The sequence below is a fragment of the Semicossyphus pulcher genome, unplaced genomic scaffold (genome assembly GCF_022749685.1).
Source record: "Semicossyphus pulcher isolate SPU_LCO1_2020_fin unplaced genomic scaffold, fSemPul1.0.p SCAF_18, whole genome shotgun sequence".
Taxonomy (NCBI): domain Eukaryota; kingdom Metazoa; phylum Chordata; class Actinopteri; order Labriformes; family Labridae; genus Semicossyphus; species Semicossyphus pulcher.
This window is the reverse complement of record NW_027211691.1, coordinates 24061456-24083670: the sequence shown is the minus strand read 5'-3', so window position 1 is coordinate 24083670 and position 22215 is coordinate 24061456. Positions and strand designations below refer to the sequence as shown.

Here is a 22215-nt window from a genome sequence, read left to right as displayed (position 1 = left end):
TACCAACATTAGTACTTACTTAAACTTTAAACAGGATCTTTATTCTTCACCTAAACAAGTATTTTTAGCTCCCAAACAAAACCAAACTGTGTACCGTTGAATGCTAAAGATGTTTCTTATATATTTTTGCTAACGTTGCACATTTATTCTTGCTAACTGCTAACAGCACTTATCAAACTGAGTGGTACCAGATCGTCACGTTCTGAAGACCAAGCTGCCACATTGGAGGAGTTGGGAGTGAGAACATGCCGTTAATTCACAGTGTTGTCTCGTTTTAAAGCTTGATCAATGTCGTTCTTCCCGGTGTCTCGTATCTCAATCGAGCTGGTCGTACTCTCTCGACGCCTCTGGGTGTTCTTGCCTCTCCTGCTGTCAGCTTGTCTGTTGTCCCGATGATTGAAACATGTCGAGTCTGACTCTGCCTCTGCCTGACTGAACACACACACACACACACTCGATGAAAAGCGTCTGATTTATGACCTCTGTAGCACACTGACGCTCCTGCTGTGAAACTCCTCTCCCGTCTGCTTCCATTTGACGAGTGCTCGAGTGTGTTGCACAGGGGAGTCGGTGTATTTCGCTCGACATTGACCCTGAAAAAGTGGATTTTTCCTCTAAATGCTGGAGGCTGTTCTGCTCTCTCTTGCTGAGTTTGCATTGAGCACTTCATTGACTGCACTCCGGGTCCTCGTTGCCTCCCATTGACTGTGTCTTTGTGTTTTTGTCTGGTGCTTTACTATCTCATCGGATGTCACTGCCATTGATTAACTCCGCGGGCCTCATCAGAGCTTGTTATCCTGTCAATTTGCCCACCAACTGCTCGAGTCATTAACATTTAGGGTTACTGTGCAAAATGCTCCGCCAGGTGTTACTGCAGCTCATTTCGCTCAGCGGAGTCGATGCACACCTGTGCTGCTGTCAGGGAACAGAGTGTGATGTGTAAATGTGATGGAAGGATGCAGCGAAAACCAAAACACTGTCAGCTCTGTGAGAGATTGTTTATTTATTTATTTACCTGTGAACCAAACGACTTCACAGCCAGTCCCTCTGGTGAAAACTGCTCCACGAATGCAGACAGATAGAAGCAGTGTCGGTGGTGCGAGTTTACATTCAACATTTTGTCGGCAGCTTCAGGCGGAGACTCAAAACTCAGCCTGTGTGCAGCTAAACAAGGCTGAGGAACGGCGACCACCATGGCTGAGGGGGATGGACAGAGACAGCTGTCAATCACAGCACAGCAACAGTAACAATCTTTAAGCCGTGATATGTGGGTTACATCAAGGACGTGTGATGGAGAAGGCACCACCACGGGGCTCATTACAGGGGGGTAATTAGTAAATGAAAACATAAACCACTTATTGTACACACAATGCATTGTATTATAAATATTTAATGGTTAATATCCATGAGTTTAAAGGAGTAAAATGAATTGATAGCAGAGCCAGAGGTGGTGTAATATTTAGTGTGTAGCAGTTTTAGCGTTTTAACATTGTTTTTTTTACCGTGCAACACTTAGTGTTAGTCTCGCAAGTTAAACTGTTACGGCTCTTATAGCAACATGCCGAGGTTTAGCATGTTTTTAGCCTCTGCTAGCATTATCTAAAAGCAAGCCTGCTGTTTTAGCAATGATAAAAAAGCTACCAAATGAAGTATGCTAGCCCAAACCTTAAGCTAAGCATAGTAAAATGCTTTTTAACATGTTGGTATGCTATTTCAGAGTTGCAGAGTAGCTCAATGGATGGAGGAAGAACGAGGAAGAGGCAATGTGCGTTGCTCGCTCAACAGAGCCCAGATTCGTTTCCTTGTCGCAGCAACAGCTAACCCAAACAAATGAAAAACAGGTTGGCTAACTGCTTTTGTCACTTTGCTCTCGCACGCTCAACATGCGTCTTCCTCTCCTCCGCAGAACGCCGAACTCCCGCTTAAAAGTAGCTTTACATCAATAACTCCCTCTTCCCTCCCCCAGACCTACCTCTCAGCCAGTTACCCACCAGGGTGGACACCTGCCTCAGTAAACAACTGCAAAACAACAGCAAACATAAACAGGAACTCAGACCTAGTGTTACAGTATTATAGCGTTAATCTAAAAACATGCTACAGTTTAGCATGTTTGAATGTTGTTTAGCCATTCATCTTAAATCGAAATACTTTAGTATAGCTCTACAGCTGCTATTTTAGCATGATATAATAGCCAGGTTGGTGGTGTTTAGCATTTTAGCATGCTACTGTGGCATTTAGCTCAAAGTATTATGCTGATGTTAAACATATTAGTATGCTTTCCAGTGATTCTGCTACTCACTAACTTTTTACGTTAAGTTAGTTTGCTAGAAATAATCCAAAAGAAACATTCTAAAGTTTAAAATATTAATGTGCAGTTCTAGCATTTAGCTAAAAACAAAAACGTTTAGCATGCTAGCATGCTAGGCCTAATCCAAAGGGAGCATATTTAGGCAGACTTTTATTAGCTTTATCTTGATATGAGTTGATGTAGTGCTGCAACACAGGATTATTTAATCTGTTAAATTATACTGTATTTAAATGTGTAGATTATTCTTCTACTATCTAAAGGTGACATCTTGACTTGCAGTCTTTCCATCAAAACGATCGAGCAGTCGTTACCAAATGACATCTGGACTTTTTATAAGCTTTATAAACAGCGACAATCAATGCATTTACAGTAGGGACATACAGAGATACACAATAGGATTGTTTACATTGTGAACACTGTGTGAGGAACTGGTCCTGCTGTTGTTTATTTGGTTGCCACGACTTCACGTGTGATTGATGTCCTGTTGAGTCGTTTAATTTCGACTTCGGGACACGTTATAGAAATCTGAAGCAGCGGCGGCAATAATTTGTATGTAGCGGAAACACTGACACGTCTAGTTTTAGTTTGACCGGCTGTCTAAAACCCAGTGATACTCAATTTATAATGATACAGCACAGAAATTTAAGAGGCTGCAACCAGAGAATGTTAAAATGCTTTAAAATGTAAAACTGATTTACTGATAATCACAGACCTTAAATTAATTTAATTGTAAACAAACTGACTCTTGCATCTCTCCCTCGCCGGCTCCAACACTCAGATGTGTTGATTGCTGTTGGCTCGGTAATGAGATTTGCTCTGACAGCTCCTGTAATGAATTCATCTGACACAATGGCTTTGTGTCACAGTGTGGAGGTGGAAGTGCTGGATTAAAAACAGAGCGAAATCTATTTGCATAATATCAACATTGTTTTGTAACCTCTGCAGGCGGGAGAGCAGCGTGTTCAGATGTTTCTTTAATGCTGTCGACCACCACAACAACAGCTCTCACTGTCAGCTGCAGGTCTGAGCGCTCCGTGGAAACCAATCCTGCGGCTTTCATCGGCAGCATCAGCGCAGAAAGGGAGCATTGTGCCGCCGAAGCAATTTCATTAGAGGTAGCTTGAAAGCTTGTGCAGAAGGCCGTCGGGGATTTCTGCTTGAACACAGGTAGCCTTTCACATGTTTGCCCTCCGGAGACGCTGCAGAAGGTCAGGCGTGTGCGCTGTGTGTGTACAGTGTGTGTGTTTAATGTTTGACATTTGACTTTTTTTTTGTTTCTCTGCTGCAGGGCTCTTGTATGAGGCAGCGTGTGTGTGTTTGAGTGTGTGGAGGTTCAAAGTGGGAGATGATGCTCCAGGAGAGAGCGGTGCTGGAGATGGAGAGGGAGGTAATCACAGGTTCGTCAGTGATGGTGTCTGATTGATGTCTGTGCAGGATGAAGGGCGGCCTTCAGTTCATGAGGACACAGAGACAATAACAGGAGGCTCTCTGCGTCTGTTCTTATTTCTTTATTTCTCTTTTACACCGAATGCCCCTCAGAAACCTCTTTATGCCGAGCACAAGAGAGGCTCTGTAGCATTTAAGTCTGTATTTTCAAACCTATTTTGCCAGTGTGGTTTTGGAAGTGCATTTTTTTCCTACTAAAAGCAAAGACCATCAGGTTTCTCCCGTAGTGGAAACATACATAACGTATATCATTCCTGCTCTTATTTTCAGGGTCCACAGGCGTATTGTTACGCGGCTACACTGAACCAGACTCGTTGCCTATAGTTAGCTCAGCAGCCGGCTTCACAAAGAGACTTTGACTGTGGCTTCAATCAGTGATTCTCAAACTGTGGGGCACGACAGGGGCATGACGGGGGGGCGAGTCACCGCTCCTATGTGGGAGGGTTTTTCGGTCGGAAAATGTAGCAGGCGGTACTATGTTTTCACGTTGGACAACCCTGACTCTTTTTCGGGTGGCATAGCACACAAACGCGTTGCCCTGGTGATTTCCATGACAGATTTCACATTCAGACACACACAGAGAAAAAGTCTAGCATTGCCAATGGACAAATATATTACAGTGGCGAAAACAAAAACAGCTGACGCGTCAGATACCAACAAGACGACGTCGGCCGACGTCAACAACAACAACTAAAGCCTGAAATGGAGCCTCTTCTTTGTAGTTCAGGTTTTAAAAGGTGTATAAAAAATGAGAAGTCCGCTCTCTCAGTCCTTGTTTTTAAGAGATGTCTTTCCTTGGGCGTCTTCTTTGTCCTCCGTGGAAACCATGCCAAAAACTCGCTCACCCCAGGTTTGGATTGGATTTTACTGGAAAATCTTTATTGTCCCCAAGGGGCAGTTTGGTTTACAACAGTAGCACACACAAGCAATACACATCATAAAAGACATGAATACAAGGACAGGAGACATAACACCCATGGATGTCACGATAGACACCAACAGTCCTTGGTATATGTTCAATGGCAACAGTGCCTGCAGCTTGTTTAAAAACCAACTGCTGATGGAACAAATGACCTGAGGTATCTGTTGGGAGTGAACCTCCTCCCTGTTGGTAGAGGTCTAAGCTCTGCATGAACAGGGTGGTGAGGGTCTTCCAAGATAGCCTTTGCCTTCTGAGTGGCTCGAACCTGATAAACGTGGCCAACAAGCTGACAGTCTGTTGATATTTGAGTTGTTAGTTGTTTAAGTCGTGTGTCCTGGGGAGTGAGTCTCTGCCTCAAGCGAAGGAGTTTAAGTATCTCGGGGTCTTGCTCACGAGTGAGGGTAAAATGGACCGTGAGATTGACAGGCGGATCGGTGCAGCGTCAGCAGTAATGCGGGCGTTGAAGCGGACCGTCGTGGTGAAGAGGGAGCTGAGCCTGAAGGCAAAGCTTTCCATTTACCAGTCGATCTACGCTCCAACCCTCACCTGTGGTTGTGAGCTTTGGGTAGAGGCTGAAAGAATGAGATCGCGGATGCAAGCGGCCGAAATGAGTTTCCTCCGCAGGGTGTCTGGGCTCAGCCTTAGAGAGAGAGTAGGAGCTTGGGTAGAGTAGAGCTGCTACTCCTTCTCATCAAAAGGAGCCAGTTGATGAGGATGCCTCCTGGGCGCCTCCCTTTGGAGGTTTCCCGGGCACGTCCAACTGGGAGGAGACCCCGGGGCTGACCCAGAGCTCGCTGGAGGGATTATATATCCCGTCTGGCCTGGGAACGTCTCGGGATCCCACAGGAGGAGCTGGAAAACGTTGTTGGGGAGAGGGAGGCCTGGGTCACCTTGTTTAGCCTGCTGCCGCCGTGACCCAACCCCGGGTGAGCGGAAGATGATGGATGGATGGATAGTCCAGTATGTCAACAACTTTAGAGCTGTATCAGTCTGATCCAAGCTTGTGGGGGTTGCTGTATTTCTAGGAGTAAGATGACAACATATTTTAAACCCAAATATAAAGCTTTTAAAGTTTTTTTACCACAAAACTGACCAAACTTTCACCATAAAAATTGGCAGCAAAGATCTCAAATAAAGACCAGAACAAATCAAACTTATTTGCATGGTGCAAAAACGCTTTGCTGCAACATAAATAAACCGACTTCAGCTGCAAGTGATGATTGTTTTAATCATTTATCACAGTTTCAATTTAAATAATTTAGTTTATAAATGTCTATAAATAAAGTAAACATGCACTCAGATCCGCCCGTGAGCTGCTGCAGGGTGAAACGCAGCCTCGGATGACCTCCGGCTGCTCCCAGATCAGCGCTCCGATTCCCTGACAACCTCGGGGTAATGAACAACACCTGACGCTGCGACCACACACACACACACACACACAATGACAGACACTATCCAGCTTTAATCCTGACAAATTGCCACCGCGGGTACTGTAGTGTCCCTTTCTAAAGCCTTTTATCTGCCATGTCTGCCCATTCAGCGGCTACAGAAGCTCAGAGATTCATCCTCCAATCTATATCCTCCCTGCAGGCCCATTATCTAAAGTGAGTGTCGATGGGATGCAGAGAGGAGCTCGCTTTTTCTTCCTCGTGTACAAATGAGCTGCGGGAGTCGTTTCAGAGCTGTAGTGTAAGTGCTGATGAATAACTGGCCTTTGTAATCGGCTGCAAATGTCCCTTTTTGCATGTATACATGTGTGCGTAAGTGTGTGAGCTGCGGGGCTTTGATGTCGGAGCGTCTGTTGTCATCCTTCATGTCGTTGCCGGCATCACAGGGTCCCCCGCTCAGCTGTCAGACGCAACAACGCCACGCTCCCTTTAAAGAGTGCGAACATGCCAGCCGGAGATGAGCGTGTAGGAATATCAAAGCCTCTTTATTTGGCAACACGTGGGGACATTTTGTGGAGGAAGACTGGAGGAGAAACTATTGAAGGATGTCCTCAAAGAGGGGATCATGAAGCCAAGGTTCATCCAGAGAGAATTGTGTCATTTATTTATAAAGAAGCTGATTAACGGCCTCCGAGCAGCACTGACGACTCACTTCGTTTTCCTCCGGAGAAGGAGCAGAGGGGTTTGGTCTGAGGCTGCGTTGGTGGGTTTGTTTGTGTAGAAACTGATGAAACATACAGTGTGAATAATCATGTTTTCACACCTACAGCTGCAAGTCTTTGGTCTGAACCGTCGCGGAAAACACAATTAGATCTGGTTGGCTCAGACTGACGGGATCAAAACAGATTGTAGACTTTAAAATGTTTCCTCCTGTATGTAACAACGACACTTCTGTCCTTATAATTCTCTAAAACACACAAGTTGTGTTCATAGTTTTGCTTTGAGGATGTTTGTGGAGCATGTGATTAAACAACCACCTGTTTTATTAACGGAGCGACAACGCCTGGAGATCACTCTCTCTGCTTGTCTTGATAAATTCCTCTATGAACCCTCAGGGATGATTCATCTGTGGCGCCAGTTCCCCTGAAGTTGCACAAGCTGCAGTTAGCAAGCGTATCAAAATGCACGCCACGCTTTGGGGCAATGCAAGACTCGGTCTCGGCTGTGCGCTGGTTTGTTGGTTGGAATTCTCAGATCAGTTTTATGCAACATTACGGGAGAAATATGACGAGTTAAGCCGCCTCTGCTGCGCGCTCCACGCTGACGGAGCTCGACTCCATCCACAGATCGATGATGAGCAGGGAGAGGAGGGGGCGGCTCTTTGAACAGTTTGTTGTTCACTAGTTTCGCTGCCTGTAACGCAGCTTTGTTTCTTGAGAGAGCCCGCAACTGCAGCTGGTCCAGACTCATTTGCATAGAAAGGGGCCAAATTTGCCCCGAATGTTTGCATAATGACTCATTGAAATACATGCAAACAGCACCGGAGCTCAGAGACGCTGTGTGCTCTGCAGCGCACTTCTGGGTGCATTTGACCCTCTGCGTGTGCTTCCAGAATTAAGTCTTTACTGAATTAGGCCGTTAGATTTCGTCATGACGATTGGATTTAGGGGTAATTAATTTATGGCCATGTTAAAAGTCCATCTGTCTGAATAATGCATGTTGGATTTAGTCTTTTCTGTGTGCTGCCCTGTCTTAAATATCTGTTCACACTTTTATTCCAAACTGGAGCAGTCCAGGTCTCTCTCATGAAAGGGATTTAAATCTCTGTCGATCAAAAACAGATACTTAAAGTCGTTAAATTTGGACTATTATTGGACACAAATCCATCGTATTATTTGCGCTTGACCAAACACTGTTGGACTGATGCATCGTCCAGCTGATTCCATTAATAGATTGGGACATTTTGCTGGAAAGATGCAACAATTTCTCTTAAAAATAGGCTTTAAATCAGTTGTTTTCCTTCACATCAGTTGTCTGCTGGGTTGGGAATTACCCTTGTAGCTGATTCCTAAATGTAAAGATTCCCCCGCCGTGCAGGTGTCAGTGCAGTGGCTGCAGAATTGTAAATTAGCATGCGGCTACCTGCCAGCACCTGTTGTATCAATATGCTGTCTGTCCTGATGGATTTGTCTCCGTCCGTCAGAGGAGGAGAACCTGACTTGGGACTCGCCAGCGACGTGTCAATCAGTGCATCGACCCGTTCGTGTTTTCTCTTCAGCCGGAGGCGTCCACGCTGACATCCGTCTGGGTGAAATATTCCTCTCCTTGGCGGAGCGTCAAACGTGTCCTCAGCCTCAGAGCTGTCTGTCTCACTAAAAGAGATGAGCAGGGGGGAGCGCGAGGGGGAGGGAGGTGTGAAAATAGCCGATGGAAGACATCACGGCCATTTCTCAAATCAGAAGTGTAGTAGCAGGTGGCCTGGCAGCCGGAGACCTCACTTCCTGTCTCTGTAGTTACAGCACGTACAGTAAAAAACGGCTTACTTCATTGCACGCTTTATTAATAAAACTGCAACTTAATCCTTCGTTTGCTCCATTTCACGTCCTTTTAATGTGAATGTTACCTCACAGCAAGCTTCTCTTTCTCCTTCCAAGGACGCTACAGCTGTTACTTAGTGATTTCTGCTATCTGCACTGCTGTTTCCACAAGTCGTCCTTGTTTTAAGGATTTTAATTTGCACTTTGAGGGATTAAACCGTCTTAATTGGTTTGTACTCTGAAGGATTTGGGATTATAATAAAAACTTTAAAAGAAGGAGTCGTTGGAAAGTCTCGAAGGACGGTGAAACTTGGACTGAGACGAGAAAAGAGGGTTTACACTCGCTGCTAAGAAGCACAATTGATTGATAATTATGGAGCAGTAATATTATTATTTCCTCACTGATAATCTGAAAAATAAAGACGCGTAATGTGAGCAAAACTTTTTATCGGATGATGTTTGACTTTAACAAGTTACATTAAGAGAAATTAAGACCAAGACGAGAACATTGATACCACTCCCATGTCTGTGTGTTATCTTTGGAGCTACAGCCAGGAGGTGATTAGCTTAGCTTAGCTTAGCTTAGCTTAGCTTAGCTTAGCTTAGCTTAGCATAAAGACTGGAAGCAGGGTGAAGCCAGGCTCTTAAAAGTTTGAGTCTACACCTTTTTTTGTTATATCTCATCCATTTAATTGGCACACAAACAAATAGGTTATAAGGTTACGGAGAGTAAGCTAGGTGCTAAGACCAGCTTTAAGTAAGCTAAGCTAATCGTGCTCTGCCCAAAGGTCCATATAAGCTCCAACGAGGAACTTTAATTTTATTTGAGTAATTTTGCTAAGCAGACCTTTTAAGCCAGCTTCTCATCTCTGGTTGAGGCTACAGACTTCAGGCTACATTCGCCAAATCTCCTATTAAACATTTGTTGTTTGGGTTGCATTGTGGGAAATGTAGTTGCCAGGTCTGGACGAGAAAGTATACAACATGCATACATTCATATCCCCATATATCTTTTTCTTTTTCCGTCTTTCTGGATCTTCAATCCCTCCAAACTGACATATTAAAGGCTCTGTGGAGCCGAGAGGAGAAAGATGAGCTGAGCTGGAAATCAAGTTACGTGTTTGTAAGAGGAGCTGCAGGTAAAAAAACAACCTGTTGATGTTGATGCCAAACAGAGAGCCCTCGAGCAAGTGACAGAGCAACACACGTTTACCCTGTGAGGAAAATATGACATATAATATCATAATATTGGGTGGGTGGATAGTTTTGTACATGATGGAAGGATGGATATATAAATGGATGGATGGATGATAGATGAGTAGATGGATGGGCAGTTAAATGGATGGATAGATGGTACATGGAAAGATAGTTGGATGGATGGATGGATGATGGAGGGTAGATGGATGGATAGTAAATGGATGGTTGGATGGATGGATGGATGGATGGATGATAGGTGAGTAGAAGGATGGGTAGTTAAATGGATGGATTGATGAATAGATAGTTTGATGGGTAGATGAACGGATAGTAAATGGATTGATCGTTGGACAGATACAAATCTATAAAATAATTATACATAATATAAATGTTGAACACACGATTCTAACAGACTTTAGATAAAATGAAATACAAACATTCTCAGTAACGAGAGACGACGATGAAGGTGAATGAATTCCACTTTTCATTTGACATTTGTGATGCTTTTAGAATCAATGTTTGATTCCATCCTTGCCCCATAAACCAAATTGAATTATGAGGCGATCTGGTCTTAACAGCCCAATAAAACCTCTTTATATCCTCAGATGGAGCCTCCACTGTACGCGCCGACCATATTAATCATCCATTGTGTTGCCCAGTGTGCAGAGATAAAGAGTGCTTACATCCTGCTAATGCGGCTGATCTCAGATCTGATAGTAAGCAGGCTAATTGTTGACTCTGTGTCCCTGTAATGACTGCAGGCGGACTGTTTACAGTGTGTGGATCACAGTCATTCATGCAGGATGCTGCGTGTTGTTTCTGCCGCTCCACATTTCTAAGGTTTGGTTGTAAACGTGATTATTGTTTGGCAGTAAAAGTGGCATTGTTGGGGTACTTGAGCCTCCTCTGGTCCTTTCATGTTTGACACTTTGATATTCTCCTGTTTAATTGGCACTTTCTAACTTAATTGCATAAAATAGAAAGCTGTTATGCATGAGGATCAGTGAGGTTTTGACACAATCAGAGCTAATGAGGAGAGAGTCAGTCCAAAAGGTTAAAATGTGACTTTTAACAGCAGGAAATAAATGCATGAAAGTTAAACCAGCGACTGAAGTGGGTTTTAAAAACATCTCTGTCTCGTGCCCTGGTTTTACTGATGGACTTTGATTTCTTTGGTTTGGAAAACGAGCCAAGAATAAGGACACAGAAAATGCTGAAACAATTTCGTAACCTGCACCGAGAAAACAACTTGTAGGTGCATCTCACTGAGTTGCTCCAGAGAAGCGATTTTATACGTATTGTGCTCCCTCGGGCCTCCATTAACCTTTGCTGAGAGAGGAGAGAGAGGAGAACGGCTGTGTTTGTTCAAAGTGGATGTTAACATGTTGTTTCTGTATGTTTTCTTTCTTCAGGCTGGATTCTGTTGTCGTGACATTGTTGGAATGACTCATTGGACCGAGTCGGACCGAGATTGTTCCGTTCTGGGTGAGTTGCTTTGTGTGTACTCGTGGGGGTTCAGGGCTTGATGGTGTGGCGGAAGCTATAGTCATTATTCTTCAGGAGTCGAGTCTTTGTTAGCTTAACTAATCTGTTCTTAACGTACATAACCACATACAGGACACGTTTGAACATGCGTGTTATTAGTCAGAACTATACAGCGCTACAAAGCCAAAACACTGTTGGCTAACTACTCGGGCTCAGGGTAGAGTCGGACGTCTCTCAATCGAAAGGTTGGGGGTTCGATCCCCAACTGCTACGCTTACATGTCGAAGTGTCCTTGGGCAAGACACTGAACCCTGAATTGCTCCTGGTGGTGAGTGTGTATAGACACTGATTGGAGATTGGCACTTACGCCTTTGCCATCAGTGTGTGAATGTGTGTGTGAAAGGGTGAATGTGACATGTAGTGTTTCAAAGTTTGCATAAATCATTAACCATCGCAGTGAGGTCTATTTACAGAGCAGCCCTGAAACAGCTGGATGTCAGCTCTGGTAACGGCAGTAACACTCACACTCTCTCCTGTCAGTCTCCTGGAAGCGGCCGCTTAGAGGAGCACAGTACGATTTCCTCTGTTAGCATCTGTTAGCTAAGACTGTTAGCATTTTTAAGACGATCTTTCCGGGCTGGCCGTCTTCTTTTATCACTATAACATCAAATACGTCTTTTGTGCGAGAAACCGATAAATGTTCTACAAGGACTTGCAAACAGAGACAGTTTAAAACAGTGACTGTAGGCTTCTAGCGCTTGTCAAGGCTAGCTGGTCAGTAGCTTTGCTAAAGCTAGTTTACCCGTTTTCTATAATTAAAAACAAATTTTAATGCTCCAACTTCTTCACATAAATAAAGCACTAAAAGATAAATCATTATGTTAAAGTAAATGGTAGCATTAGATAGAGTATCCAGCTAAATGCAAGGCCAGTTAGCTTAGCTTAGCAAGGAGGCAATAATTGGAATACATGTGTTTAGATGTGCTTCAAAACTGTGTTTTAATCACACATTTAAATGTATTTAATTATAGAAGCAGCTCATTAGTTCAAATAGAAATAAACATCTGTGTATAAACTTTATTTTCCTGCATCATTTCGATGTCTAGATAATCTTTTAAGGTTTTTAAAAGACTGGTGATTATGGTCATTAATAATAATGGTAAACTGGTTAAAACTTGTACACAGTTTCTCAGTTCATACCATTTAAAATATGTTATATCTTATACTTTAGATTGAAGTCGCCATTCTCAACATCGCTGTTCAAGTAGTTACTTCTTCACATCTTTGTAAAGCAGTTTGATGCAGTGATACATGCTTAACAATGAGTTAAAATATGCTGACATGTAAAATAGATGCTCAATAATTAGACTTTAAATTAAACGAAGTTGTCAGAAAGCGTAAAAAGACTCCAAAAATAGGCCGTTCATTGTGAACATACTCCTATAAGGAGGCTTATGTATGGTTTCCTCTGGCTTGTTACCGATGCTCTTCACCTGACAACCTGAAAACACACTCACACACACACACACACACACACATATATATTTGTGTGTATATGTGTAGATGATGTCTGCTGCCTCATTTATTTGGGATTGCCTCTAATTAACACGTCAACATGCCAGCTGAAGACGTCGAGGTGTTGATGCTGACAAGGTGACATAAAACAGTTCGAGGGCAACTCTAAAAATGATCCCCGCCGTCACCTCGTCACTCCTTCCACCTCCGGTCTTTTTCCCCGAGAACCTTGTGACAAAACAGAAGCTATATGACGACGTCTGTCTGCTGGCAACATGCAACGTGTCCCGGCTGAGGTTCAAACTGAGTGAGACACTCTTGAAAGCGTTAGCTTGAAGCGTAGCCGCAAGTCGAGGTGAAGGTTGAACAGAAGACGGCGCATGTGATGAATGTGTAATCGGCTGTTTTTCAGCCTCTAGAAAGTCTTTTTTTACAGTTTTTTCCCTGAATGTTTACCTGCTGAGCTTCTTTAAACTCAAGCTGAGTCTTTCTTATCGCTCCTCTTAGCATTTCCATCGCACAAGTCCACATTCACACACACATACATCCATGCAAACCCACACGCACTCTCTCATGCTGTGCTGCTCGCCGATGTGCGAATGATCTCCTACTCAGTCAGAGAAACACGGGTCGGGGTTCGTTCGCTACCTGCTGCGCTGACTTAAGCAGCTGCACAAAGATGCACAGTACTGAAACCTGTCTTCTCAGGTGCCGCCTCGCCGGGGATGATTCTTATTTACCGCCTCCGATCAGACTTAAAAGCACAAACCAGACGCCCACACAGATTCAGCAGAGAAAACAGAACATCTGCACAAACGTGGTGCTTTTCAAACGTCTCCTCAGAGCTGCTCGTCTGCAGAATCAGAGCCCCGAGGCCTGTCCTTAGCGGTAAATGTTATCACCCTCTCTGTGGTGAACTCTGTTATTTAATAAGTGAATCGAAGTGTTTCATTCCACAGCGAGATCTACTCCACAAAATGATTTCTAGCATGAGAGGAAAAAGCCCATTATGGCCTAAAGTTAGAGTTATGACTCATCGAAAGACACTTTCGCTTTTCATCTTTGTGTTTGAGAATGCTTGAGTTGAAAATGGGCACAAAATGTTGACTCCCCTCCTCTGCTAGTTTTTAAATAATCCTCATTTCCATAGTTTGCAGATTAGCTTAATTAAAAGTGTCAGTTGTTGTTTGAAGTTTGGGGCAGAGCTGCCGTGCTTCGCCTTTATCTCAGGTCTCCAGGATCTTCATTTGAATCTGGAGATGCAGATCAGGCCTCCGGCGGCAGGAATCACAGCGTTCACCTCTTTCATCTGCGCTGAAAATCGCACATTTTCTCAGTGCAGAGACGCCTTTCATCAGAGAGCGGAGAGGGACGATGATTTGTTTTGCTGAAGAGAGCTTTTGCACTCTGTGTGACCTCGAGGAGGATTGATGGGCGGGTGTAGGAGGAACAGCAATAAGTCCCTAACATGCATGCAGGTATGCAAGTCCACATACACAGACTGAACTCTTACATGTACATTATTTACAAGTTGAATATTGGTGAATTAAGTAGCCCAAATGTTGCATACAAACATGCATTCAGCTTTAAGGTCGTGGATTTCATATCTCATCACTTCCTGAATTGGCAAAACACAAACTTAAAATGCATTCCTTCCTCTATCAATTCCGCTTCATCCTCCCGTTTTCATCCCAGAGCGTCAAAAACAAATCACAGCTGACATTAATGTGATTTAAATTTTCAGTGGTTTGGTTTTTAAATAATACATGTGACAGAATTGCACAGAATTAAAGGCAAGCTTTAACCTCAGATAATCTCAAAGCCTTATTTTAAAGCCGAATTTTCAACCTCAGTCCCATCATGCTATCATGGAGAGCTAATGCCATTATGAAATGCAATTTTCCTATCTGTCTGAGGATGCTATCCGCTTCTTTAGTGGCCCTCGAAAACCTCCACCAGACTACGTAAAACGCGTCATCTGGCGGAGGCCAGGGAACTCGCTAAACTACACTTCCTCAATCCATGACGCCCGCCTCCGATGTCATGTCTCGTTTAGAATCGTCAGGTTTAAAATGTCGACTGCAGACCTGAAGATTTTTTAGACGATCCACCGGTATGTTCTCGACGTATTTCAGATTCTGTCCCGCTCTGAGCCGTTGCCTGCAGAGAAACGGTAGTATTTCACTCCACGCCGTTCCTTTCAGAGGGAGGGGTGAAATGCACGCTGGGGTGTAGAATGGGCGAAACCATGAGCTGTACAACTTTCTCCACAGCTGTGGCGCCAATTTCAAATATTATTGCTTCTATTGAGTACAGAGAACACCAGCTGTGACTGACAGCGGCTTTCTCCTTTAAAAATGGAGCATACTCACGTCACTGAGACTGCCTCGTGACTGTATATTGTCCTTTGAGAATCCTTTCTTGTGTCAATATTCAGAAAAACTTCAAGGAATGAATCAGTTTTTAAAAGGTTTGTGTAACTCGTCCTTTATCTGCCACTTATGCGAATCGAGATCATGTCAATTTAATAAACTATATCATGAGGAATCGTAGCTGAAAGTACTGAACAAAGCATTAATTCTCGGCTGTATCGGCTCTACTGATGATCAGTCATACTTAAATACCACTATGACTTTGACAGTGTGGTCAAAATGCATCCTTTGTGGTCTTAAAATTACCCTGTTAGTAGTTTTCATCAAAGTAAAAGTCCCTTTCTAGAAAGTTTAATGCATTCCTTTGATAATATAAGGACAGCAAATTACATTTGGGCTGGAGTCGAAACAGTAATATTAAATCTGTACCAATAAAACGTGCATGCACGAAACAAATGGCTCCTTAGCGTTACAGTTCAAAAGCTCCACACACAACCTTCAATTGACTTACTTATCCTTTTAGCTCAGCTTGTACAGATTCTGGGGATATGAGACATTGGAAAATACTCCAAGAAATGAAATCACAACAGGCAGAAACACCATGAATGCACTGGCGCACCATTTCTATAAGGGTAACCACTTTTAAGCTCTTCATAAAATAGGCCTAACTTCTAATACTACCTTAAACTTATTCAATTGTACAGCCTAAACAAGGTCTTTTGGTAGAGGAAGCAGCTTCGGTGTGTGGTGTGTGTGTTTGTGGACACTCTGACCAGAGAGGAAATTCAATCAGCGCTGCCTCTCCTTTCCATTTCCCCTCGCGAATTTGCTGTTAAGTCAGGAAAAGGTCTTCTCTAGTCAAATATTGGCTTTAGAGAATGAATCCAAGTACCTGGAGAGCCGCAGTGTATGAACACCACCGTCCGCCGCTCACCTTTTCCTCTTGCTGGGCGGGCGTCCCAGCGGTGCAGGCGTTCGTGTCACGCTCGGGTGGATGTGCGGGGCCGAGCTCATCCAGCAGCCCCGCCAGCTCTGACGGTTGCTGGCTCCTCAAGCTGGAAATTGCCATAATGTGTCCTGCAGTGGTCTGCTGCACAGGCCTCTATCAGGGGCTCCATCTGTGCTCAGCCCACACACACACAAACACAATGCATCGTCAGAGTCGGTGGTGGTGAATACATAAGTGCACTCAGTCACAACAATATACAAGAAGCACTCAGTTTTATCAGACAACATAATCTCCTCTTATAACAGCATCAACTCGTGGGTTGGATGATAAGGTATTTTATTCAGTGTTCCCATTCATCCCAAGTTGTAGGATGGGGGTGAGGTCATGGCTCTGTGCAAGCCAGTTAACATCTTTTACATCTAACGGGGAAAATATGTTCAAATGGACCTGAAAGTTCACAAAAGTACGTAGATAGTGGCGTCTATAAACTTTTGGCCACATAGTCTGAAGGCAGCAGAGCTCAGTTCCCTGACAAGCCATCAAGATAAGTACCAAAGTAGCAACGTTAGCTTGCTAGCAGGCTTACAAATACTTAAATTAAAGTACATTTAAGAAGAGACATTAAAGCCCTAGTCACATTAGAAAGTAACTGAAACATTTGTCTTGCCAAAATATATGGTGGTTCTTGATTATTGCTCATATACTGGCACGTAACCCAGCCGGGAAGATGCTAGCCCTCGTCGTGTAAGCTTGCTGCTAACTGACAGTTATCCAGCGTGCTAGCGCAGTTTCTCAAGGGACAATAAATTCCAGCTTGTTAACACATTTGCTAAAAACAAAGAACATTTAAGGACAAACAGAAGTAGCTGTATCTGACGTATTTGGCTAACTAACCTGTTAGCAAGCAGAAACATGCCACAACACCAGTTGAATAAGCTTGCTAAAGTTAGTTACATCTAAGTAAAAAGAAAGTGGTTTATATAGCTTTGTCCTATAGTTACTACATGTTGCTGTGGCTTACTAGCTAACAGCTAACTCACTAGCCAGCAAAGAACTTGCTAGAACTATATGGTGGCTTGGTAACTCTCTAAGTGTCTTGCCAAAATATGTGGCTCTTGATGGTTGCTAATGTACTGACATATCAGCCAGCTGGGAAGATGCTAGCCCTAGTCAAGTTAGCTTTCTGCTAACAGACTGTCATCCAACTTGTTAGTGCAGTTGCTCAAGTGACAATACATTACATCTTTTTCAAGTCACATTTGCTAAAAACAAAGAACATTTAGGAACAAACATAAGTGGCACAACACATTTTACGTGTGTGTTTTAGATATGTTTCCAGAAACTTGCTCCAAGCTACACTGCACACGTTACTGACTTATTTTGCAAAGTAACCTGTTAGCAAGCCAGGAACGTGCGAGCACCAGTTCTGTAGTCTTGTCAGTTACAGCTAAGAAAAGTGGTGCAGTGAAATTAATTTGTGTATTTAAGCTATAGCTTGGTCCTATAGTTACTGCTTGTTGCTGAAGCTGACTAGCTAAGGGCTAACTAACTAGCCAGCAAAGAACTAGCTAGAACTAGATATGGTGCCTTGCTAACTCTCTGGATTCAGACACTATTTTCACACCTTTTTCCAGTCTTTTGTAGTTGGTTGGTTCTTTGACTTTCTTTTCCCTTAAAAGTCTCCCCGTTAAGACGTTGCGTCTTTACTTTAGCACCAAGATTTGGAGATATCTCTTTTTCTAGAAGAATTATTAGAAATGAGTGACAGTTTTTCAGTAATTTCTTAATTTTTTTAGACTCTAACCCACAACTTAATGCCAAATCCCTATTCTTAGCTAAACCTAACCTTGACCCTTTAATTGAGACTTAGTGCAAACAGCCCTTCTGAAACAATGACCATCAGCACACAGACACACACATCCATACTTCACACTGTAACCTTAGTCAAGGACAGCCTTTTCTCTGCCCTTCTCGCCTGAGCAGTCACCATTAAACATATATGAAAAATGAGCTGCAGTTTAAGTTAATTGATGAGCTCTGGATTAACACACACACAGGGGGACTGTGGAGCGTAAAAAGCAGCCGGACACTCGGTGAAGGAGCTGCCGTTGCCCTTTACTCTCACACCGCAGCTCCTGCACTTTAGCTGCTCTACTTTGTAAGAGATGTTGACTCCCATCCAAATATTTGATGTGTGGGTGAGGAAATCAGGGCAACATGCAAATGCTGGCTCAGCACGCTGCCCACAGTCAAGACTAAGAGGAGAACACAATTGATTTGACATGTTTGTTTGTGCTGTAACATTTATGATGCTACAAATAACCCATGTTAGAAACATATATCAGGATTAATCGTTTTTTTACCACCTCAGCTTTAATTCTTTGATTTGAGTACATAAATGACACGCAATTAGTATAATATCAACACATGCAACACCTTAATCATAACACAATGCATTTATCTGCCATATGCAATGAGTGAATGTTGGAGCGTAAAGGAATTCATTAGAAATATGATGCCACAAATCGCATGGACAGACTCCAAATGCAGCTGTTTCATTGTTTCTGCAATATTTGAAAGTGAGGTGAAGGAAATGTGTTCGTTCCTGTCAGTGTTTTATATCTGATGAAAAACAAAAGATGGCTGAACACATTATGGGAATAAAGGAGTGTTATATCGGAGAAGAGTTGAGCTTCAATTTTGATGGTTTCATAAAGGGCCAGGAAATAAAACGATCTCGATAAAGGATTCCAATAAAATGTATTTGATATCGATGGATCAAACAGCTTTGCAGCTGAAATAGCGACAGAAGCCAGTTACTCTGCAGTTTTTACTCACCAATGTACATGAATGCCTCCCACTGCAAAGCATTGTTTGAGCTGAAAGGGAATGTTTTTTTGTAAAATAGAAAAAAGAAAGAAAGAAAATGATGGTTATAGTGAACTACAGTTAAGATGAGGACATTCCTGATCAAAATTGTAACCTGACATCAGTTATATGGACATTTTTGGCAGCTTGGCCAGCCGCCCCATTTCTGGGCATCCCTTGTCCACTGAAGAGCAAAGGAAAAACACAGATTTTCAACGTGAAACTGCCTTTTTTTAGTGTATTAACTGGTTTTAATGACTTTGTTAGAATATGTGGGGATGGGGAAGGGGGTTGTTGATGTTGTATATAAGCTTGAACACTGCAACAGCAAGGGAGAGAACTGCTGTACTTCTCTCCATGCTGCATGTAAAATGTAAGTAAAGAGACTTGATTCATAACATTGAGTTTGCTTGTTCTTCACAAATTATCTTCAGGAGGAGAATTTCCCTCACATATATTTTTTTTAAAAAGGAGACCTGAACGGTTAATTTGGCTTCAGGTAAAAACCTTGTAAAGGATCCTTAAGTAAACACTCATAAAACAGGCTGCCCTAATGCTAGTAGCAGCTAGGCTAGCAGCTAGGCTAGCAGCCCTCTCACCTCACCTGTTGTTGTTGAAGAGCATTGGAAAAACACAGATTTTTGACATGAAACTGCCTTATTCAATGCCTTAACTGGTTTTAATTACTTGGTTCAAATATTTTGTAAAGACGGAGACCTGTGCACGTAATTCGGCTTCATGCTCATAAAAACAAGCTGAGGTCATCCTGTGCCCGCTGAAAAGCATCGGAAAAACTGACTTGAAACATGACGATGCTTTATGTAGTGTTTTAACTGGTGACTTGATTTGATTATTTTGTGGAGGAGAAGACCTCTGTGGTTAACTCAGCTTCTGGTAAAAACCTTGGAAAGGAAGCCTTAAGTAAAACACGCTCATAAATACTAGCTGAGCAGCTAGACTAGCAGCCCCCTCACCGGACATCCTGTGTCCATTGAAGAACATCGGAAAAACTCTGATTGTTAACGTGAAACTGCTTTATTCAGTCATTTAACTGTTTTAAATGACTTGGAATGATTAATTTGTAGAGGGGAGGACCTCTGTGGTTAATTCTGCTTCAAGTAAAAACCTTAGGAATCCTAAAGTAAACAAGCTGAGCTAATGCTAGCAGCAGCCTCCCAAGACATGGTGCATCCTCTAGAGAGATTCAGAGACACTACATTCTAACATGAAACTGCTTTATTTAGTATTTTTAACAGTTTTAATTATCTTTACTTTAATAAACATTAATACAGCCTTCAAAATGTGTGATGGACAATGTGAATAAAAATCATTTAAGATTTCAGGTGGAGAGTCAGTCCTGACTCTATTTTGACTGCTGCCACTGAGTTTTCAGTCCTTTTTATTTCTGTGTCTGTCTGGTGGTTTGTAAAAATATCTCTAGAGCTTGCCAACAGATTTCAATGCAATTTAGATGAATGTTCGGCTGTGGGCCAAGAACCACTTGGTGTCACTCCAATAATTTTATGAAAGAATTTATCATCATCACCACAGAGAGGCTGCATCCAAAAGTCCTACATGCTCTGGCATACTCTGCGAGGTTTTTAGGGTGTGCAGTGAAAAGATCTTTAAACCCCAGTCGTCATGGATAAAACAAACCTGTAACCATGACTTACATCTAAGTGTAATTTTCTAAATGGTTCTGAACGGGATTCATAAAGTTAATGTGTGTGCAGCCTTACATTAATGTAAACATCACGTCCTCTAAATGTCCACATTTTTTATCGGCAGTTTACTTTGCTCTAAATTAAAGTGCTTGAAGTCTGTTAGCAATTGCGGGGTTGTCCTGATGTCCTTCTGTAAGTGTGTTTCCACGTTGTTAGCCTTCTTGAAGCTAACTTTTTCAACTACAAGCCATTACTAGCTTAGCTTATTGTCTCCCCAACTCATCCATCATGCTACTTTTTAGCAAACTAATTTAGCTATTTCATTAGCCAACTATTTCAAACCCTCACTGTAAGCAAAATGTTTTCACTGTTTATAAATGAGGCCTTCTTTTAAAACTAGCTAACTACTGTATGTCAAAAATTTAACCCTGTATATCTCAGGTATCTACTTTGCACCTGCTTACTGTAAACATGTCCTTTAACGAACCAGCGTGCAGATATGAACAGTTACATCACAGTGCACATCGTCCTCTCGTCTTCAAACCAGCTCATGGTCTGCAGATTTCCAGGTTTTTCCTTTATGTTGCAGCCCACCTCCCCCTGCTGCGTGCAGGTAGGTTATTAAGTTGTGTGTGTGTGTGTGTGTGTGTGTGTGTGTGTGTGTGTGTGTCTTTGTGCATGTCTGTAGCGGTTATTTATAACTTCTGTCTGAGGACGAGTGAACTCTCTCCTCAGTTGATTGTGTGGAGGCCCAGAGGAATTGAGTGTGGATATGTGTGTGTTTCTGTTCAGTTCTGTGTGTGTGTGTGTGTGTGTGTGTGTGTGTGTGTGTGTGTGTGTGTGTGTGTGTGTGTTTGGTAACTCTTAGTGGACCAGAGGCATGTTGGTGTGGTGGCGGCCGCCGCTCGGTCACTCTGCATCATTACTTAATCATACGTCCTTCCCTGAACCCCTGATGACTCCACAAAATCGCTCTGGTAGAATGAAGAGTCACGCTTTTACAAAAAAAAGAAGATAAGACTAATAAAATCCTAAACTTTCCTTCAATTTTTTTCTTCTATTTGTTGAAAATCTCAACTCAAACCAACTTCGTGAAGCTCTGGATGTCTAAAGTCGCTACAGGGTCTTTTTAGGGGTGTGTTTTGTTGTGTAGGTGTGATGGAAAATGGGTCACTATCTGAGCCTTTATCCAGGCTGCCCTGGTTACAGCTCACCGATAAATCATATTGTTAAGTTGCGGCAGAGGTTGCTCCTTGAGTTGTTTCATGAACTCGGAGCGTTTCTCAGGAGCAGAGGGTTATTTTCTTCAGGTTCTGAGAAGAATTAAACTGCTCGGCTGCGTTTTCATTGTTCCCTCAGACAATCGCCTCCAATCCCAGTGACTACTGTGTCTCTAAGGTTGCAGAAAGTGGACTTTGAAAGCAACAATGAAAGAAAAAGTGTTATGAAATCCTCAAGTATGACGTCTTAAAGTAACGTCCTGGCCTTATTTGTGCATATTTATGGGGTCTGATTGATTAAAAGGTGAAATAAAAGCTTTGGAATTGCTCCAGCCGTCAGTTGTAAA

The 22215-nt window shown here is 42.8% G+C and overlaps 1 protein-coding gene across 1 annotated transcript in view; it reads left to right on the top strand.

The window, feature by feature from the left end:
- rnf152 (ring finger protein 152) overlaps positions 1–22215 on the top strand; it is a 58832-nt gene that overhangs the window by 25922 nt on the left and 10695 nt on the right. Inside the window, exon 2 of the mRNA XM_069667613.1 lies at positions 11208–11280. The gene's annotated coding sequence lies outside the window, so the exon portion shown is untranslated. The remainder of the gene's footprint in view (positions 1–11207; positions 11281–22215) is intronic.